The sequence below is a fragment of the Lolium perenne genome, chromosome 3 (genome assembly GCF_019359855.2).
Source record: "Lolium perenne isolate Kyuss_39 chromosome 3, Kyuss_2.0, whole genome shotgun sequence".
NCBI classification, from domain to species: Eukaryota; Viridiplantae; Streptophyta; class Magnoliopsida; order Poales; family Poaceae; genus Lolium; species Lolium perenne.
The window spans coordinates 186,632,036-186,655,837 of NC_067246.2; positions in this window are offsets into that span (position 1 = coordinate 186,632,036).

Sequence of the window (23,802 nt, forward strand, 5' to 3'; positions counted from 1 at the left end):
AAAATTAAAGGCTTAAATATCAAATATTAAGTAATTAAATTTTTATTAAAAATAAAAATTTCATTTTATATTTTTATTTGATAGAGCTTATTTTTAGGATCATTTTGATATCACATTTGGTATTTTTCATAATTGAAATGAATTTGATTTATTTCTGTAAAGTTGCAGCAATTTGTGAGATTTGAATTTAAACTGAAAATAACTAAAGCTACACGGACAGGACACCCACACAGTCCATGACTGGTGGGCCGTGTCCACGTTGGTGACCACGTGGTGCCGACGTGGCAACCAAGTGCCTCACCGGCGGCCAGAGGTGGACGTCGCCGGCGATTCCAGGTTCCCGCGGGCTCGGGCGTGTGCTCATTCGAGAGAGGATGACTAGACGAACCTAATAGTGGTGGCGCCGCCTCCATATGGTCGCCGGAGCTTGGCCGGCGGCGAGACGGAGCAGCATAACTCACGGGCCAAAGGTGTGAGGCATGCTACGGGGTGTAATCGAGCGAGCAACGCATGCGAGGAGAATCAGTGGCTCACCAGGAGCACGCAGGGCTTGACGGCGTAGCACGGGGAGGTCTGGTTCGCCGGGAATCGTCGGTGCCGGCGTTGGGGAAGATGAGGTTGACGGCGAAGCTACGGCTCGCCCCAACTCGATTCCTTTTGTAGGTAAAGCAAGTCGAAGACGGCGGAGGTGATGGTGGTCACGGCGAGGTCCGGGGGTGCTCCGAACGGCGGCGATTGGAGATGGCCGGGCGGTTAGGGTTTCGGATTTTGGGGAAAATTGGACAGAGGGGGAAGAACTCGAGCTAGGGTTCGTCGTCGAGCTTTTATATGGCGCCAGGGAGTGCCTCGTCACGACGCCGAGCTCTGGGAGGTCGCCAGCGAGAGGGCAGGACGGGCACGTCGTTGTGCTGTCGTCCATGCACGTTGGAGAGGATGAGGACGAGCTCCTCTCCTCTGTTTTAATCGAAGGGGTATCTCGGGCCAGGCTGGGCCGTGTTGGGCTGGGTTTGGTTGGGCTGCTAGTGGGCTGTTGCGGCCAGATGAGACCAGGTACTGTTTTTCTCCTCCTTTCTTTTTCTGCTTTTAATTTTCTGTTTTCTTTTTGTATTTTCCCATTTGAATTCATATTTGAATTCTGTTATTTTTGCAGGTGCCTCAATTAGGTTAATTTACTGAATATCTAGTGCAATGACTATTACACCACTCTCCCAATTGAAGAAAGTATTTTATAGTTGAGTAAATTTCACATATGTGGGCTTATTCAATATAGCAATTAAACATGAGTTTGTATTCTCATTTAAATTTCTTTTTCTATATGAATCAAATCTATTTGGAAGTAATAGAGTTGATAATCTCCACTCAAAGTATTTCAGAGTTAGTTATTAGGAGTTGGTTTCTATTTGAGAAGTTGGTTGTTCACATATGATTTTATGTGAGCATTAATGCTATTAGGGTTTTATGATTTCCATTACAACCCCCCTTGTAAAGTTAACACTATAATTATCATTGAAAGAATCTAGGTAGGTATTGTTGTAGGGATTCGTTGCATAGAAAACAAAAAATTTCCTACCGCGAGAACGCAATCCAAGCCAAGATGCAATCTAGAAGACGGGAGCAACGAGGGGATGATCAAGACTAACCCTTGAAGATTTCCAAAGCCTATAAGAGTAGGCTCTTATTGCTGCGGTAGACGATCACTTGCCGCTTGCAAAAGCGCGTAGAAGATCTTGATCACGGTGCCACGATCGGGCAGCACCTCCGTACTCGGTCACACGTTCGGTGTTGATGAAGACAACGTCCTTCTCCCCGTTCCAGCGGGCAGCGGAAGTAGTAGCTCCTCCTTGAATCCGGCAGCATGACGGTGTGGTGGCGGTGGCGGTGGAGATCTCCGGCGGAGCTTCGCTAAGCATGCGGGAGAAGAGGAGGAGAGAGGGGGCGGCTAGGGTTTGGGAGAGGGGGTGGCCGGCCACCTATGGGTGCGGCCAAGCTATGGGCTTGTGGTGGTAAGCCCCCTCTCCTATGCCCCTCATTATATAGGTGGAAGCCCCAAGTGTTGGACTACAAGTCTTCCAATAAGACCCGAACCAAAAACCTTCCATGTGTAGGGAAACCTACCCAAGGTGGGAATCCCACTTGGGGTGGGATTCCCCCCTTCCATGAGGGGGGTTGGCCGGCCACCCTTGGGGAGTCCACCTTGGACTCCTCCCCTTTAGGGTTGGCTGGCCATGCAAGGTAGAGTCCCTCCGGGACTCTACTTTCCATGGTGATTTCTTCCGGACTTTTCTAGAACCTTCTAGAACCTGCCATAAATGCACCGGATCATTTCCAAACTTGGAATATGACTTCCTATATATGAATCTTATTCTCCGGACCATTCCGGAACTCCTCGTGATGTCTGGGATCTCATCCGGGACTCCGAACAAATATTCGAACTCCATTCCATATTCAAGTTCTACCATTTCAACATCAAACCTTAAGTGTGTCACCCTACGGTTCGCGAACTATGCGGACATGGTTGAGTACTCACTCCGACCAATAACCAATAGCGGGATCTGGAGATCCATAATGGCTCCCACATATTCAACGATGACTTCAGTGATCGAATGAACCATTCACATACGATACCAATTCCCTTTGTCACGCGATATTTTACTTGTCCGAGGTTTGATCATCGGTATCACTCTATACCTTGTTCAACCTCGTCTCCTGACAAGTACTCTTTACTCGTACCGTGGTATGTGGTCTCTTATGAACTTATTCATATGCTTGCAAGACATTAGACGACATTCCACCGAGAGGGCCCAGAGTATATCTATCCGTCATCGGGATGGACAAATCCCACTGTTGATCCATATGCCTCAACTCATACTTTCCGGATACTTAATCCCACCTTTATAACCACCCATTTACACAGTGGCGTTTGGTGTAATCAAAGTACCTTTCCGGTATAAGTGATTTACATGATCTCATGGTCATAAGGACTAGGTAACTATGTATCGAAAGCTTATAGCAAATAACTCAATGACGTGATCTTATGCTATGCTTAATTGGGTGTGTCCATTACATCATTCATATAATGATATAACCTTGTTATTAATAACATCCAATGTTCATGATTATGAAACTAATCATCCATTAATCAACAAGCTAGTTAAGAGGCATACTAGGGACTCTTTGTTGTCTACATATCACACATGTACTAATGTTTCGGTTAATACAATTATAGCATGATATATAAACATTTATCATAAACATAAAGATATATAATAACCACTTTTATTATTGCCTCTTGGGCATATCTCCTTCAGTCTCCCACTTGCACTAGAGTCAATAATCTAGTTTACATTTGTAAAGATATAACACCTTGGCCTTCTGGTGTTTTATCATGTTTTGCTCACGGGAGAGGTTTTAGTCAACAGATCTGACATGCTCAGAAACGTATGTATTTTGTAATTCATTTGCATCTCAACGCATCACTCATTTCCAAATGAGTCAGCATTAAAAATGTTTGGTCTTCTGGTGGAACCTTAATTCCGCGGTCTGAAATATGTTACTGATATTGTCACACACAATATAGCTTCAAAGTTCTGACTCTGTCGGAACTACACCAAGTTCTCAAAGAACCTCTTGACTTTAACATCCTTTGTCATTGTCAAAACAATGACATATTCTGCCTTCTTTTGTAGAATCCGTCATAATATTTAGAACTCTTCTAAATCTAGCGTAGACAACTTCTAGCTCATCGTGCTACTTTTAAAACAACACTTAGTCTAATTTGAGATTGAAATTTTATTTTCATATGTGACAAAACAAATATCGGTGCAACATCTTACAACGATTTGTTTGTCATTTCCCATACAAAACTATATATATAAATCCTTAGTTCTTCTAAAGTACTCAAGAATATTCTTACTGTCGTCCAATGATCATCATATGAATCATTCTGGTATATGCTCATAACACTTTATAGCACATGACATCTGATTGTGTACATATTATTCGTGATCTATAATCACTCATATGTTTTTACTCATTAAGTGTCAGATACACTCAAGTCTTGTTAAAACTTAACATGACAAGAATATTTTCTTAATATTTTTATATTGAACTATTTCAATATCCATTCTATGTACTTTGACTTGAACATATTATGTGTTTCAATCTATCTTCATAGATCTTGACACAAAATTTGTTTCAGTCCATATCACTTTCATTGAAGTTAATTTTTCAATGAAACCTTTTAATCAAGTATGTAATTACATTATTTATAACCAACTATATGTCTTCTACATAAGTATTATAAATATGTCTCAGCGCTCCCACTTAATTTCTTGCAAATGCAAGCCTCTTCATCGTCTCTGATGAAATCAAAAACTCTTTGACTATTTCATCCAGTGAAGATTCAAACTCCGCTATACTTACTTCATCAAATTGAATTTTGTATACCTATCTAGTATTCCACGGACCAGCAAAACTCTTGGTTGTATCTTGTATACACCTTTTAATACATACTTCTGATAAGTAATGTATTTTGCCATCCTACTAGCATATCTCATAAAAGAAATATGTAGTGATTACTAGAATAATCCACATAGACTATAAGCATTGCTACGGAAGATCTAATCTTATCGTAGTCAACTCTTTGAACTTTGTCGTAAACAATTTTTCGACAAGTCAAGATTCTTTAAGGATATTCCATCCAAGTCCATCAATTTTATAGATCCATTTACTTTCAAAAAGTATTTATCTATCTTGGATTTCATGGCATATAGCCATTTTAACGGAGTCAGGGCCCATCATAACTTCTTTGTTTGTAGTTGGTTTATCATTGTTCAAAATCAATCCTTTGTTCACAAATCATTTATTTGATCACAAAGTAAACCATACCTACGAGGTTCAATATGTGCTTCGATCTCCATGGCTAAAACACTTTGTAGTCATGGGAGCCATGTTCGTCATGGTCGCTTCCGGAACCAATTTCCGATGCTGCGCTACTCTGATCATTATGCTCAGGTTCATAAACCTTATCAAGTTCTATTGTCCTCCCACTCAAATACTTCGCTAGAAAACAATTTCTTGGAAATAAGCAAGTAACATTAACAAACACTTTTGTCGTTTACTTCATAGTGGAAAGAATTCCCAATCAATTCTTTGGGATAACCAACAAAGACATTCATCCGATTTTGGTTGTTAACTTTTAGACCAAAATTTAAAGAAAGGACTATTAGGGTTTATACCCATGCCATAACTCGTATGGTGTCATTTCTACGGATCATGATGATGCTCTATTCAGTGTAAAAGCGGTAGTCACTAAAGCATAATCCACAAAAATATAATGGCGTCATAATATTTTATCTCATCATTAATCCAACAAGGCTTGGATACATCTCTCGGATACTATATCATCATTATGATGCTCCAAGAAATGTGAGCTGTAGAACAATTTCATGACTCTCTTAGATGTTCGCTAAAACTCGTAATTCAAATATTTTCACCATGATCCAATCATAGATATTTGACTTTTCTATTACGATGATTTCCACTTCATGCTGAAATTTATTTGAATCCATTCAAATGTTTCAAACTTCTTCTTTATTGAATATATCCACATATATATACTCAATTCATTGTTGAAAGTTTTCATGAAGTAGAAGAATCTCCCGCACACAACTATGCCCAGTGAACCACATACATCATCATGTATTTTTCACTAAGTTAGTTGCCCGTTCAACTCTTGGCCTATGAACGGTATTTTAATCTTTCTCTTTAGAAAAGATTTGCAAGCGCCAAATGATTCAAAAATCAAATGACTCCAAAATCCATTTCCATGGAGTTCCTTCATGCGTTCCTTTCTAACATGACCTAAATGGCGGTTCCACAAACACGTGGAATTCAAATCATTTGCCTTATGGCATTTTAGCGTCAGTGTTATGTATGTGTGTTTCACCATTAAGATTTATAATAACTTATCCATCGTACATGGAGTAATGTCATAATTTGAACAACTCATTGTTTTCATTTGACCAGAGCAAAATAACAATTATTAAGTTCTTTATTATAAATTTTAAGGGCTAGATAAAATGCTAACGACGAACATAATAACATTTTATTTTGTTCCAGACGTGCATCCTTATCATATTCCTTGTCAGTCACTTAGGCCATTGTATTCTTGTATTGCGTTGTTTTGTATGACACTTCATACCAACCAATATAGTACTAATACCCAAGAATTTCATAGTGTGACTTAACTAGGAATACAACCATAACATGTATATCATTTATATACACCTGAGCTAGACTTTCTAGTCTTTTCTTTTCTTTTTGCCAAAATATCTTTTGCAGTTTCTCTTTTAGCTTTCCTCATTATTCAGAAAAACAATTCAACATCAATAACTTCTAGGTTTGTTGGTCAAATACCAATAACCTTGAGGTTCTTACTTTGAAGTTGATCATCATATGACAAGTGTTCCGGATTTCACTATTAGTAACCTTGTAATATGATGAACAATTTCACTCATAATTTTATCCATTGTATCATGATGACTTTCTGAGACCATGTCTGTACATGCTAGACTCATAAAGTTTTAACCTTGGTATTCGCATGTGCAAATCTGGCTTGCACCCGTTGTATGCACACGTAGAATCTATAACATCCGATCATCACGTGATGCTTCGAAACGACGAGTCATAGCAACGGTGCATACTAAGGACGATCACTTCATGGATATGCGAATATCGTTAGTGCCCCAATAGTTGGAGAATTGAGACGCCTTGCGTCTTCAACCTTCGTACATTCCCATAAATCTTATGAGTTTATGTAGTCTCACCAAATTATATTCTGTCATCTTGCAATAAGGTCTTAGATATCACATATATCTCATACCTTGATTATTTTTGAAAACTAAATTTTCAGCTCCTTACTTTTCAAACAGATTTGAACTTCAAGTTTCACGGAGACAAGATAACTTTAGGTACTAATTGAAACCATAGCTCTTTGAATCAACAATGTGAGGTTTACTAAAAGTTTGCAATAGGACTTAATCAATTCTTGATTCTTTAACAATACGGCACCAGTCCGTAAAGTTATTTGTCAGATTTAACAGTATTTCTATCTCAATTACAAGACTAACGCATAGTAGTAAACGGATGCCAATTCTACAAATTAATTCAAAATACTACTCAGACTATGTTTATGATAATTAGTTCATGTTTTAATCTAATTACTAATGAACTCCCACTTAATACAACATCCCTCATAGTTGTTAAGTGGTACACGATCCAAATCCACTACACCAAAACCGATCATCACGTGAGATGATGTAGCTTCAATGGTGAACATCAACATGTTGATCATATCATCCATATGACTCATGTTCAACCTTTCGGTTTCCGTTGTCCCGAGGCCATGTCTGTACATGCTAGGCTCGTCAAGCAAACCCAAGTATTCCGCATGTGCAACATGGCTTACACCCCGTTGTATGTTGAGTTTATCACACCCGATCATCACGAGATGCTTCAAAACGTCAAACAATGCAACGGTGCATACGAGGGGAGAACACTTTATTATCTTGATATTAATGTGAGGGATCATATTATAATGCTACCGTCGCGTTCTAAGCAAAATAAGATGCATAAAGGATTAACATCACATGCAATTCATATGTGATATGATATGGCCCTTTAGTCTTTGCGCCTTCGATCTTCATCTCCAAAGCACGGACATGATCTCCATCATCAACGGGCATGATCTCCATCATCGTCGGCGTAGCGTCAAGGTTCATGGCGCCGTCTTCATGGTTGTTCACCTCATGTAGCAACTATTACAACTACTTTGAAATACTACTCAACATGAAATTTAAAGACAACCATAAGGCTCATGCCGGTTGCCACAATACAATAATGATCATCTCATACATATTCATCATAACATTATGGCAATATCACATCACCAAACCCTGCAAAAACAAGTTAGACGTCTCTAATTTGGTTTGCATATTTTACGTGGTTTAGGGTTTTCGAGTAAGATCTAATCTACCTAAGAACATGAACCACAACGGTGATACTAGTGTTGTCAATAGAAGAGTAAATTGAATCTTCACTATAGTAGGAGAGACAGACACCCGCAAAGCCTCTTATGCAATACAAGTTGCATGTCGAACGAGGAACAAGTCTCATGAACGCGGTCATGTAAAATTAGTCCGAGCCGCTTCATCCCACTATGCCACAAAGATGCAAAGTACTCAAACTAAAGATAACAAGAGCATCAACATCCACAAAACCATTGTGTTCTACTCGTGCAACCATCTATGCATAGACACGACTCTGATACCACTGTAGGGATTCGTTGCATAGAAAACAAAAAATTTCCTACCGCGAGAACGCAATCCAAGCCAAGATGCAATCTAGAAGACGGGAGCAACGAGGGGATGATCAAGACTAACCCTTGAAGATTTCCAAAGCCTATAAGAGTAGGCTCTTATTGCTGCGGTAGACGATCACTTGCCGCTTGCAAAAGCGCGTAGAAGATCTTGATCACGGTGCCACGATCGGGCAGCACCTCCGTACTCGGTCACACGTTCGGTGTTGATGAAGACGACGTCCTTCTCCCCGTTCCAGCGGGCAGCGGAAGTAGTAGCTCCTCCTTGAATCCGGCAGCACGACGGCGTGGTGGCGGTGGCGGTGGAGATCTCCGGCGGAGCTTCGCTAAGCGTGCGGGAGAAGAGGAGGAGAGAGGGGGCGGCTAGGGTTTGGGAGAGGGGGTGGCCGGCCACCTATGGGCGCGGCCAAGCTATGGGCTTGTGGTGGTAAGCCCCCTCTCCTATGCCCCTCATTATATAGGTGGAAGCCCCAAGTGTTGGACTACAAGTCTTCGAATAAGACCCGAACCAAAAACCTTCCATGTGTAGGGAAACCTACCCAAGGTGGGAATCCCACTTGGGGTGGGATTCCCCCCTTCCATGAGGGGGGTTGGCCGGCCACCCTTGGGGAGTCCACCTTGGACTCCTCCCCTTTAGGGTTGGCTGGCCATGCAAGGTAGAGTCCCTCCGGGACTCTACTTTCCATGGTGATTTCTTCCGGACTTTTCTAGAACCTTCTAGAACCTGCCATAAATGCACCGGATCATTTCCAAACTTGGAATATGACTTCCTATATATGAATCTTATTCTCCGGACCATTCCGGAACTCCTCGTGATGTCCGGGATCTCATCCGGGACTCCGAACAAATATTCGAACTCCATTCCATATTCAAGTTCTACCATTTCAACATCAAACCTTAAGTGTGTCACCCTACGGTTCGCGAACTATGCGTACATGGTTGAGTACTCACTCCGACCAATAACCAATAGCGGGATCTGGAGATCCATAATGGCTCCCACATATTCAACGATGACTTCAGTGATCGAATGAACCATTCACATACGATACCAATTCCCTTTGTCACGCGATATTTTACTTGTCCGAGGTTTGATCATCGGTATCACTCTATACCTTGTTCAACCTCGTCTCCTGACAAGTAATATTTACTCGTACCGTGGTATGTGGTCTCTTATGAACTTATTCATATGCTTGCAAGACATTAGACGACATTCCACCGAGAGGGCCCAGAGTATATCTATCCGTCATCGGGATGGACAAATCCCACTGTTGATCCATATGCCTCAACTCATACTTTCCGGATACTTAATCCCACCTTTATAACCACCCATTTACACAGTGGCGTTTGGTGTAATCAAAGTACCTTTCCGGTATAAGTGATTTACATGATCTCATGGTCATAAGGACTAGGTAACTATGTATCGAAAGCTTATAGCAAATAACTCAATGACGTGATCTTATGCTATGCTTAATTGGGTGTGTCCATTACATCATTCATATAATGATATAACCTTGTTATTAATAACATCCAATGTTCATGATTATGAAACTAATCATCCATTAATCAACAAGCTAGTTAAGAGGCATACTAGGGACTCTTTGTTGTCTACAGATCACACATGTACTAATGTTTCGGTTAATACAATTATAGCATGATATATAAACATTTATCATAAACATAAAGATATATAATAACCACTTTTATTATTGCCTCTTGGGCATATCTCCTTCAATTGTTCCCTCATGGTTGTTCTTGGTTACCAAGATAAATAGTTGATCACTACACATATGGTTTTAACCATATAATGTAGCACAAGGTTTTTCTTATGATCAAGAATTGAAGCATAAGATTTATTTGATGTGCAAATCTAGGGTTCAAATGCTATTTTCCTAATGACACATGGGTTGAATCTTAATTGTGGTTTAAGTTTTATTTGTGATCACCCAAGTGATACTCAAACTAGGGTTGAGATTTAATTCTAGGTTATAGAGATGGGGTGTCTCCATATTGCATGTGCTAGGGTTTAATCTCCCCTAGCCATGGTAAGGTGTTTACTTGCTTAATATCTCATGTGCTTCCCTAATTACTAAAGATTTGGGAATTGGTTTTATCTTTTTCCAATTAACTTCTTTTATTACTCCCAACTTATCATTAAAGTAACTACATTGATTATAGTTCTTTTTATAGTTAACTTTGGTCACATGGATGTATGGTTTCTCACTACATAAAGTATAGTGTTTAACTCTAAGGTGCTCTTGGGTTCCTTAATTTAGGAAATATAGATATGGTAGGATTCTAATTGTGATCACCTAGTGGTTCACAAGTAAAGGTTGGGATATAAGTCTAGGGTTTCTTACTAATGATCTCCCCATAATTTCATGTGGTGAATGATATCTACTTATCCTATTATGGTTTATCTTATCCTCACATATCTCAAGAACATGATCATGGTTAGACATGATCAACTTGTTCTTGATATCAATTCCTCAAGTTCTTAGATTTTATGATCATCACTCAATTTATAATGATCAAGGTTTGGCTTCCTAAGGTATCTCTTCTGAGTTAGGTTTCTCACTTCTAAGATCAAGTATTGTCTTGATCAACTAGGGTATAATATCTCTCTTATAGTTTCTTGGGTGGACATGGCTATGGTTGTCTCAATAGATTATATCCCAGGAGAATACCTGAGATAATTACTTAGAGTTATTCTCAAGATATGATGATATAATCATCCTGATGATTGGTTAATTATCTCCCTAAGGTTCAAGTGTTGCCTCAACTACTTATGTGTAGCTCCATAGCTTGATCCCACTCATATAAGAATAGTTATTCTAGGGTTTATGGTGTATTCACAATATCTCAATAGGTATTTAGTCTAAAACTCCACTTGGCTATCTTGATTGAATTAATCTCCTCCTTACTTTATCAATTCATGGATATGGTGTTATTCCATGTGATATTAGGTTATCTCACCACTCCAAGGTGAAATGGTTATTCCTAATACTTTAGTTCAAAGGTTGTCCTTGATTCTTAAATAAGTAAATATAAAATTAGTATGATTGGTCTCTCTCATTTGGAAAGGTCTTTAATACTAACCTAAGGTTAGGCTCCATAGGGATTGATGTGATCATCAATATCTATGTTTAGAATAAATGGTCTCTCTCTCTAGGAATATCTTGAATAATATCCTAGGGCTACTCTTAAAGATAATGTTTTGAATACTTGAATATATATCCAAGGTTTAGCTCCAGGTTTGTTATTGCTTCTCTAATAAATAATATAGAACTCTCACCTCTCTGGGTTTGATGTATAATAATTTGGAATAGAGAAGATTTATATTCCTTAGTTGGATCTCCTTGTCTTGTTTCCAAGGATGAAGTAAAATGAATACTATGAGGTTCATGGTAGGATCAAGGATTAGTTTAAGACATGGAAAAGATAAGTTAGGAATAGTTACTCCAATTATTGTTACTTGATTTCCAATTAAATGGATGTTCATATGTTGTGACAAGGATTGCCATATTATAATATTTTATAAGATCAAGTAATTGATCATTGAGTAAAGTGTTGTTGTGTTGATTATCAGTTCCATTTGATCTAACCCCTTGGTTCAAACTATCTCTACCCAAAGCAAGGTTTTAGCAAAGTCACTTTGAGGTTTATAGCGCTTGACTTGATGAGCTACTTCAATTTCACCAAGGTCAAGTGAAACTTCAGTTACTGTGACTGTTTTACTTTAAAGCGCGAAAATTCCCCAGATTTTCTATGCATGAATGCAATGCACACATCTGTTTCCTCTATTTTTGTAACCCCATTACCTGGGATATTACAGTCTCTACCCCTTAAACTAAACTTCGTCCTCGAAGTTTGAACTCTCTCACGTTTCCGGAGTGTGGTTCTGACTTATGCAGACTTAAACTTTCCTCGAACTCCGTAGTGATCTCACTGGATATATTTGAATATATCCCTTGCCCAGATTCTTCCTGGAATCCATTAGTGTCTGTCTCTGAACCATGGTTCTTACTTTGATTCATTGATTTCTTCCAACTCTGTAAGCTTGTTTCCTTTCTCATTGAAAATTCAATGATTGGGACTTCTTCTAATGCTGCTAGTCTTAACTGAAGACTAGTTTGATAACATACTCCTAATTGGTAAATAGGTCTTTGTTTTCCCTTACTACCAAAACTGCAATAATGGTACTAAGTAAGGTACTTATCATGGAAATGATCATGATGGTTTATTCCTCTAAGAATGGATTAGACTCATTTAGTCCATCCAATCATGGTTTATAGTTGATACCTATAACTATTTTGTGTTATTTAGGTTCCATGAAAGGAATCATTCTATTAGTCTTTGGTATTGGTATATTCTATCTTCTTCGGTCTTTGGGCCAATTTTAAGCTGTATTTGGTCTATAGTATTTTCTTCGTCCAACTTCTTTATGCTTGACTTACTTGGGCTTCCGTACTTCTGAGTAAATATTACTCACTTTCTCAAGTTATAGTCCATTTATTACTTCCTCGAGGTATGAACCTCGGCTTCTGGTCTGACATCCTTCTAAAAGTGGTGTCAACAATCTTATGAAAATAAGATCAAACTTCCGCTCAGTTCAGACCTTCTGCTTCTATCTAGCTCAAAATATTGAGTTAGTGTACATCCAACTCAATATTTACTCTACCCCTTAGAGTTTTCTTATGGTCTTCAACTCCTTTTCTTCCAACTATTGGACTTATGATTAGAATATTGGTCTAGGTCTAATTTATGGTTTATACTTTTCTAAGGTCTCGCGAAGAATGTTTGTGGTGTATCCACTCAATTTGTGGACATCCAATGTAAATCCTTCGACTGAATGATTATAGGTCATTGCTATTTGGCTAACAAAATTTTATTTGTTAACAACTTCTTGGTACAACTAATCCAATTATGGACTACTTGATACCAATGGTGGCTATTTGTTATCTAAAAGGTTACTCTATTATAAGTTTTGATCAACTTGACGAGACATTCTCTACTTTATCTCGCAGTATTGATCCTATACCCATTGTGGTCTTCTGATATCAACTATGGTCTTCTTATATCTGCTATGGTTTCATAGGTCATCTTCCTTTTTCGAGGGTTTATTGTTGCAAGAAAACCATTAGCTGACACTATGAATATAGTATCCTAAGTGATTTCCCATGCATTCCCTCTGCTATAATAATTATGGATCTGCTTGAGATTCACCATAATCACCAGATTTCTCACCTTCATGCTTCTAATGTACTAAAGTACTCCTTTGTTGAGGCTAAGCATGAGTTTTGGTTGGTACTTTCTTCTGAATAGTGTGGTTGCTTCCCACAACTTTACTCTTTTCTTCTGATGAACCTTCATCTTGTTTTCGGAATCTTCCAGAATTCGTCGCTTCCTCACACGAATACTATTACCCTCTAGATCTATAGCATCAAGTCAGAACTTGATATTGCAACATGCGTTTGCATATCAAAGTCGAACTTCATGTATGGATCTAGTCAATCAATGAAAATCCAATAAAAATCCAGGAAGATTCAGCTTTGTGCTTATAATACACACCATCATAAGCCTGAATATAATAGTTGAGTAAGACATCTCTAAATATCGGGCTCTGATGTGTAGTATATAACACCACATAAGATAGGTTTATATCGTGATACTTAGCACGAGTATATGGGATTCTACTATTTGTCTCAACCTTTACCTTAATTGCACATTTGCAATGAGATAAACTTGAAACAAAGTGGTCTAGGATAATTAAGGTTGACCTAAGGTTCTTTGGAATTATTAGCTTAGCTTCCATTTTGTTGAGGACTACTTTACATGATATGTCTAGGTTCTAACATTGCTACACTAAACACATAACTTATGGAAATATAGCTCATATACTTCCATATGTTCTTACCATATAACTAGGGTTCTGATGTACTTGACACAGTTCCCATGGTTTTGGAACACAAATCTTTCGCGTCTAACTTCTTATCAAACTCCTCCTAAGTATTTATGACATTCTAGTCCATCACATAACGATTCTCAGGTGAATCATATATGATTTCTATCTCTACCATGTAAGTAGGCATATTTTATTCCTATCTCTCTTCCTTACCCCATGATTGACTCATCATGGTCTATACTACCTCACATAACTCAGAGTTATTACTTACTATCAATTGTTTCACACGTCTAGATAATTTTACTTACTCATTACTTATTTGGGTCCATATCTTCTATTAGGATATCTTAATTATCTTCATCACTTGATATTACTCCTATTTCAAGTATGGATAATTCTTACTTAACCATAACATTTGTTGGTACACATCTTCCAATAGGATATCTTCCTTATGGTTGTATCCTCTCTTTGAACTACCATGTATTGTATCCCTACTGGGGTCTACTCATCTATTGTTTAATGGCTTCATGGTGTACTACATGTTTGGGATTATCTAACTAACTTTATTTTATCTTGGTAAGCTAGATAAGAAATGTTGACTCAAGTGTGTCACGATTATTCTCAAGTGAATATCCATCTCAAGTCATAAAAAGTATTTGGTTCACCTAGGACAACTTCCTATAGACACTATCAATCCTATAGGTCTCCTTTAAAGGTTTTAATCCTAGGGTCAAAGCATTTGCTCTGATACCAACTGTGGTGACCCGGCATACCACTGCATGGTGTAGTATGCAAGTCTGATACAACACCAATGAAACACCGTTCCACTAGTATTATATCGCTCAGAGTGGTACAACAGAAATATATGCGGGTCCAAGGCATGTCTATAGAATTACAACATTGACTCTGTTACATAAGATCATCACAGCCTCCTACTTTACAATGAGGTAAAACTGCAGATAACTCCAGAAGAACGACTCGTAGTCTAAACCTATCACGAACTCTATTTGTAGAGTATTTAACTAGCTATAGAGGCTAAGAATAGATTCTAGCTAAATAGGTGCTAGGTTTAGGAAGCTAGTTCCCTTCTATGGCTAAACTAGGTTTTCTCCATGTGGGATGTGGTATCTGACTCCTCTGACAGGGTCTTGTCTCTTGAAGTAGTTTTTGACTCCTCGGCCTTCGAGTTGCACTGTGGATCCTCCTTCGATGCCTCCATATCTAAGCAGGGGATTTAAGAGTGGGATGAGTACGAGCGTACTCAACAAGTTCATTATAGGAAAGAGGTGTTTAATGCACTAGCTACGGCATTAGACCAGAAAGCCTAATACCAATGCAGGTTTTCATAACCATTTCTTCAAAAGGTTGCTTTTATTCAGAAAAACTATGTCCGTCAGCCTTAACCATTTTACTAGAACTTCATGGAGCTCCTTTCCGGCCGCGTTCGCAGTTCCATATCCCGGAATAGGGAGTGACAGGTCACGGTTCTTTACACTCTGCAGAGGTGTGTTGCTTTACCCATAAGAGATCTTAACCTTGGTGCCAACCAGGCGCGCAACCCGTCCACACTTCCTATGGTGTGAGGCCCGGTATAAGGTCTAGCCAATCATGTCCCTCCGCTACCTCGAACACCCACCCGTTGTTGCATGCCCCGACCCTGGGTCCACGCCGGTCCCATTATTCCCATATATTTTAGGGTGGACCCCGACCACGACGACAATGCTGGGCTCTACCATACACTCCTACGCCGGTAGCTGCAACCCATCATAGACCGCAATACCGTGGGGACTTAAGGCTTCCCCAGCCTACCGCTTGTTCTTCGAGCGACAAGTGTCTACGGACAATGCCGTGGGGACTTAAGGCTTCCCCAGCCTACCGCTTGCCACTGACAGATACAAGTGTCTACGGTAAAGCGCATCCGTTGATGAACGAGAGGTGGAAACACTTTTGACTACTCCGTCCCACTCCGGATCTTATGGTTAACAAGGGTATTACGGCACAAGAATCACTGGCGACATTTGTTGTTTAATCCTAGATGGATATAAACCCTTGCAATGGAACCTCCACCATATCAACACAATCCATGGTTCCATTGCCCACCACATAGTCATATTCATAGTTATGAAAGTAGTGGTTTTGGTTTTTATGCAATAGTGATAATCATAGTACTTTGCAAGTAATTTGATAAAGATACTCAAATGACATGAGCAAGTGATGAACTTGCCTTTCTTGACTGCAAGATTATGCAGACAAGGTCTTCGATACGCAATAACTCCAAATTCTGAAATAGCATCATCGTCCGATAAGGACGATGTTTAAAAGATTTGCAAGGATGCAATAATGCATAAGAATGAGATGCAATCGCTCTAAGCGTGACCCAACCCCGATGATTTAGGATCAGTGAGTTGTAATGATTGGTTCAGGGTGTGTTGCACATTTAGAGTGATTCACATATAAGGTTCTTATTCAGGTGTGATTACTTGGCATTATAAACAGGTAGATAATAAAGCATAATAATTAATTGAGCACACAAAGAATGGTAAATGGCATAATATTAACAAGTAAAGAACAGTGGTCAGTTTAGTACTATATGGCATGGTTAATGATTAATATCATATACTTTAAAAGAATAACTTTTGAAGAACATGTTCTTTAATAAAGAACAAGTATGATAATTAAGTGGGTGGTTTTCTATGGTTGACTATGGCTTCATGTAGTTGCTGGAATAGGTATTAGATGGATCCAACAAAGTTGGATTCATCAACACCTAGGGCTTGTAAGGTTAAGATAAGCCTAGGCATCCTAAGCAATTCATTATACATGGTTGTTGTCAAGGTTGGTTTATCTTGCTAATGATAGCTGGCTAGGTTTTATAGGTCCTTATAAGCAGGGTTGATGATGATTCCTTATTTTCTTCAAAAGAATAACTTTCGAAGAACATACTTCTTAAGTAAGAAGATGTATATCAATTAGGTTTGAGGTGGCCTAGGTTTTACTGTTGGTTCTGTTAAGTAAGGAATAATTGGCTCCTAAATAGGATGGTTGATAATTAGTATCCAACACTAGTAGGGTTTAGTGGAGTAGGGAATGTAATACAAAATAGTAGGTGTAGTTGCTATTAGGCTTCATCACAATGGTGTGATGCTAATTATGGATAACTAAGGATGGTGGTCTTTGGAGTAGGAACTAGGGTTTTATACTTGGTTGACCCTACTTGTTTAGTTATGTCTGATGAGGATGAACACATGGGATACTCATATATTAGTGATAAGTCTTCTACATTTTATGTGTCCAAGACAAGTATTTAGTTGCTACTATGGTGCTATGATTTGGAAGAAGGTACCATGATCACATGTTCTAACCTAAGGTTTTAGGTTTAGGACAATATAGGGTTCACATGCAATAATGGAGCTAGGGTTCCTAATTGAATTTAGGGTTTTGGTTTCACATGAAATGATAGGGTTGTAATATCATTCCATATTAAATTAGGGTTTGCTATTTACCATATAATTCTATAATTAATAACTTCATTTTAAAGTTGAAGTTATTAATAACTTGGAATAGAAAATAATATTGTATTTGGCATTTTATTAATTTTAAACAATTAAATAATTAGGGTAATTATTAATCAGGGTTTAAATTCCAATAATAAAGATTTAATAAGTTCCAGATAAAGAAAATTAGTTTTAATGTTTTCTTTATTTATTTACTGGTTTTTATTTACTTTTGGAAATTTTTACTAATTATTGAATTTTAATTGAATTTAGAATTAAAATTAAAGGCTTAAATATCAAATATTAAGTAATTAAATTTTTATTAAAAATAAAAATTTCATTTTATATTTTTATTTGATAGAGCTTATTTTTAGGATCATTTTGATATCACATTTGGTATTTTTCAGAATTGAAATGAATTTGATTTATTTCTGTAAAGTTGCAGCAATTTGTGAGATTTGAATTTAAACTGAAAATAACTAAAGCTACACGGACAGGACACCCACACAGTCCATGACTGGTGGGCCGTGTCCACGTTGGTGACCACGTGGTGCCGACGTGGCAACCAAGTGCCTCACCGGCGGCCAGAGGTGGACGTCGCCGGCGATTCCAGGTTCCCGCGGGCTCGGGCGTGTGCTCAATCGAGAGAGGATGACTAGACGGACCTAATAGTGGTGGCGCCGCCTCCATATGGTCGCCGGAGCTTGGCCGGCGGCGAGACGGAGCGGTAGAACTCACGGGCCAAAGGTGTGAGGCATGCTACGGGGTGTAATCGAGCGAGCAACGCATGCGAGGAGAATCAGTGGCTCACCAGGAGCACGCAGGGCTTGACGGCGTAGCACGGGGAGGTCTGGTTCGCCAGGAATCGTCGGTGCCGACGTTGGGGCAGATGAGGTTGACGGCGAAGCTACGGCTTGCCCCAACTCGATTCCTTTTGTAGGTAGAGCAAGTCGAAGACGGTGGAGGTGATGGTGGCCACGGCGAGGTCCGGGGGTGCTCCGAACGGCGGCGATTGGAGATGGCCGGGCGGTTAGGGTTTCGGATTTTGGGGAAAATTGGACAGAGGGGGAAGAACTTGAGCTAGGGTTCATCGTCGAGCTTTTATATGGCGCCAAGGAGTGCCTCGTCACGACGCCGAGCTCTGGGAGGTCGCCAGCGAGAGGGCAGGACGGGCACGCCGTCGTGCTGTCGTCCGTGCACGTTGGAGAGGATGAGGACGAGCTCCTCTCCTCTGTTTTAATCGAAGGGGTATCTCGGGCCAGGCTGGGCCGTGTTGGGCTGGGTTTGGTTGGGCTGCTAGTGGGCTGTTGCGGCCAGATGAGACCAGGTAATGTTTTTCTCCTCCTTTCTTTTTCTGCTTTTAATTTTCTGTTTTCTTTTTGTATTTGCCCATTTGAATTCATATTTGAATTCTATTATTTTTGCAGGTGCCTCAATTAGGTTAATTTACTGAATATCTAGTGCAATGACTATTACACCACTCTCCCAATTGAAGAAAGTATTTTATAGTTGAGTAAATTTCACATATGTGGGCTTATTCAATATAGCAATTAAACATGAGTTTGTATTCTCATTTAAATTTCTTTTTCTATATGAATCAAATCTATTTGGAAGTAATAGAGTTGATAATCTCCACTCAAAGTATTTCAGAGTTAGTTATTAGGAGTTGGTTTCTATTTGAGAAGTTGGTTGTTCACATATGATTTTATGTGAGCATTAATGCTATTAGGGTTTTATGATTTCCATTACAACCCCCCTTGTAAAGTTAACACTATAATTATCATTGAAAGAATCTAGGTAGGTATTGTTCCCTCATGGTTGTTCTTGGTTACCAAGATAAATAGTTGATCACTACACATATGGTTTTAACCATATAATGTAGAACAATTTTTTTCTTATGATCAAGAATTGAAGCATAAGATTTATTTGATGTGCAAATCTAGGGTTCAAATGCTATTTACCTAATGACACATGGGTTGAATCTTAATTGTGGTTTAAGTTTTATTTGTGATCACCCAAGTGATACTCAAACTAGGGTTGATATTTAATTCTAGGTTATAGAGATGGGGTGTCTCCATATTGCATGTGCTAGGGTTTAATCTCCCCTAGCCATGGTAAGGTGTTTACTTGCTTAATATCTCATGTGCTTCCCTAATTACTAAAGATTTGGGAATTGGTTTTATCTTTTTCCAATTAACTTCTTTTATTACTCCCAAATTATCATTAAAGTAACTACATTGATTATAGTTCTTTTTATAGTTAACTTTGGTCACATGGATGTATGGTTTCTCACTACATAAAGTATAGTGTTTAACTCTAAGGTGCTCTTGGGTTCCTTAATTTAGGAAATATAGATATGGTAGGATTCTAATTGTGATCACCTAGTGGTTCACAAGTAAAGGTTGGGATATAAGTCTAGGGTTGCTTACTAATGATCTCCCCATAATTTCATGTGGTGAATGACATCTACTTATCCTATTAGGGTTTATCTTATCCTCACATATCTCAAGAACATGATCATGGTTAGACATGATCAACTTGTTCTTGATATCAATTCCTCAAGTTCTTAGATTTTATGATCATCACTAAATTTATAATGATCAAGGTTTGGCTTCCTAAGGTATCTCTCCTGAGTTAGGTTTCTCACTTCTAAGATCAAGTATTGTCTTGATCAACTAGGGTATAATATCTCTCTTATAGTTTCTTGGGTGGACATGGCTATGGTTGTCTCAATAGATTATATCCCAGGAGAATACCTGAGATAATTACTTAGAGTTATTCTCAAGATATGATGATATAATCATCCTGATGATTGGTTAATTATCTCCCTAAGGTTCAAGTGTTGCCTCAACTACTTATGTGTAGCTCCATAGCTTGATCCCACTCATATAAGAATAGTTATTCTAGGGTTTATGGTGTATTCACAATATCTCAATAGGTATTTAGTCTAAAACTCCACTTGGCTATCTTGATTGAATTAATCTCCTCCTTACTTTATCAATTCATGGATATGGTGTTATTCCATGTGATATTAGGTTATCTCACCACTCCAAGGTGAAATGGTTATTCCTAATACTTTAGTTCAAAGGTTGTCCTTGATTCTTAAATAAGTAAATATAAAATTAGTATGATTGGTCTCTCTCATTTGGAAAGGTCTTTAATACTAACCTAAGGTTAGGCTCCATAGGGATTGATGTGATCATCAATATCTATGTTTAGAATAAATGGTCTCTCTCTCTAGGAATGTCTTGAATAATATCCTAGGGCTACTCTTAAAGATAATGTTTTGAATACTTGAATATATATCCAAGGTTTAGCTCCAGGTTTGTTATTGCTTCTCTAATAAATAATATAGAACTCTCACCTCTCTGGGTTTGATGTATAATAATTTGGAATAGAGAAGATTTATATTCCTTAGTTGGATCTCCTTGTCTTGTTTCCAAGGATGAAGTAAAATGAATACTATGAGGTTCATGGTAGGATCAAGGATTAGTTTAAGACATGGAAAAGATAAGTTAGGAATAGTTACTCCAATTATTGTTACTTGATTTCCAATTAAATGGATGTTCATATGTTGTGACAAGGATTGCCATATTATAATATTTTATAAGATCAAGTAATTGATCATTGAGTAAAGTGTTGTTGTGTTGATTATCAGTTCCATTTGATCTAACCCCTTGGTTCAAACTATCTCTACCCAAAGCAAGGTTTTAGCAAAGTCACTTTGAGGTTTATAGCGCTTGACTTGATGAGCTACTTCAATTTCACCAAGGTCAAGTGAAACTTCAGTTACTGTGACTGTTTTACTTTAAAGTGCGAAAATTCCCCAGATTTTCTATGCATGAATGCAATGCACACATCTGTTTCCTCTAGTTTTGTAACCCCATTACCTGGGATATTACACGATCCTTGTGAATTTCACTTGGAGGATAGAATTTAGAATAAAATAGAGGCACAATATCATTCCATTCAAGAGAATCCCCATTATTCAGTAATTTATACCAATGCGCCGCTTTACCAGACAGCGATATAGAGAATAGCTTCTTTCTAACTTCATCCATAGCAATACCTGCACACTTGAATAAACCGCATAATTCATGTAAGAACAGTAAATGATTTCCAGGATGGACAGTTCCATCCCCTGCATAACGGTTATCCACAACACGTTCAATAATTTTCATAGGTATTTTGTATGGAACATCTTCCTCACCTGGCGCCTCATCCACTACCTTTGCAGTAGTAGTAGATTTTCCAAATAAAAATTCAAGAGAAGATCTCTCCATAATGAATTATAGCAGCAGGCAGAAATAAAATCAGCACTAACAGTAAAAGTTTCCCTTACCAATTCCACTTACCAATAGCGCTTCACTCCCCGGCAACGGCGCCAGAAAATAGTCTTGATAACCCACAAGTATAGGGGGTGTATCGTAGTATTTTCGATAAGTAAGAGTGTCGAACCCAACGAGGAGCAGAAGGTGTTGACAAGCAGTTTCGATGAAGGATTCACTATGAATGCTCACATACAAGTATTCAGGGGGTTTTGATGTAGCAGATGAATAAAGTACGAGTAAGTAAAGTGCGAGAGTAATAATTGCAGCGAGTGGCCCAATCCTTTTTAGCACAAAGGACAAGCCGGTTTGTTTACTTATAATGACCAAGCGTTCTTGAGGACACACGGGAATTTAGTCTAGTGCTTTCGCTTCATATAGCTAATTAATCTTCATTGTTTTGATAAGTGTTGTGTGGGTGAACCTATGCTAATGCACCGCCCTTCCTAGGACTAATACATACTTGTGATTATATCCCTTGCAAGCATCCGCAACTACAAGAAAGTAATTAAGATAAATCTAACCACAGCCTTAAACTCTGAGATCCTGCTATCCCTCCTGCATCGATATACCAACGGGGGTTCAGGTTTCTGTCACTCCGGCAACCCCACAATTGGCAAACGAATACAAGATGTATTCCCCTAGGCCCATAAAGGTGAAGTATCATGTAGTCGACGTTCACATGACACCACTAGAAGAATAACACCACAACTTAAATATCATAACATTGAATATTACTCAACCATAATTCACTACTAACATTTAGACTTCACCCATGTCCTCAAGAACTAAACGAACTACTCATGAGACATCATATGGAACATGATCAGAGGTGATATGATGATGAATAACAATCTGAACATAAACCTTGGTTCAATGGTTTCACTCAATAGCATCAATAACAAGTAGAAATCAATACCGGAGAGTTTCCCCTATCAAACAATCAAGATCCAACCCAAATTGTTACAGCGGTGACGATGTGCAGCGGTGGACACGGTGGTGATGATGATGGAGATGATGGTGATGATGATGGAGATGATGTCCAGCTCGATGATGGTGACGATGGCGTCGATTTCCCCCTCCGGGAGGGAATTTCCCCCGGCAAATTTCAGCCTGCCGAAGAGCTCTTTTCTCTCTGGTGTTTTCCGCCCCGCAGAGGCGGCTGTGACTCTTCGCGACTATCCTCTGGAGCTTAGGTTTTCGGGACGAAGAAGTACGCGAAGGAGAGGAGGCCATAGGGGGCTGTTGGCCCCCTCCCCACATGGCGGCGCGGCCAGGGCAGGGCCCGCGCCGGCCTATGAGGGGGGCCCATGGCGGCCCTCCTCGGCTCCTTGATGTCTACGGGAGCTTCTATTCTTGTAGACAGTGTTGGGCCTCCAAGAGCAGAGGTTTGTAGAACAGCAGCAAGTTTTCCCTTAAGTGGATCACCCAAGGTTTATCAAATTCAGGGAGGAAGAGGTCAAAGATATCCCTCTCATGCAACCCTGCAACCACAAAGCAAGAAGTCTCTTGTGTCCCCAACACACCTAATAGGTGCACTAGTTCGGCGAAGAGATAGTGAAATACAGGTGGTATGAATAAGTATGAGCAGTAGTAACGGCGCCAGAAAAGTGCTTTGCTGTCCAGGACTGGCGTGTGGTTGATGGTGGTAATATAGCGGACAAGATCTGATGCGGTAGAACAAAGAAACAAGCAGCGATA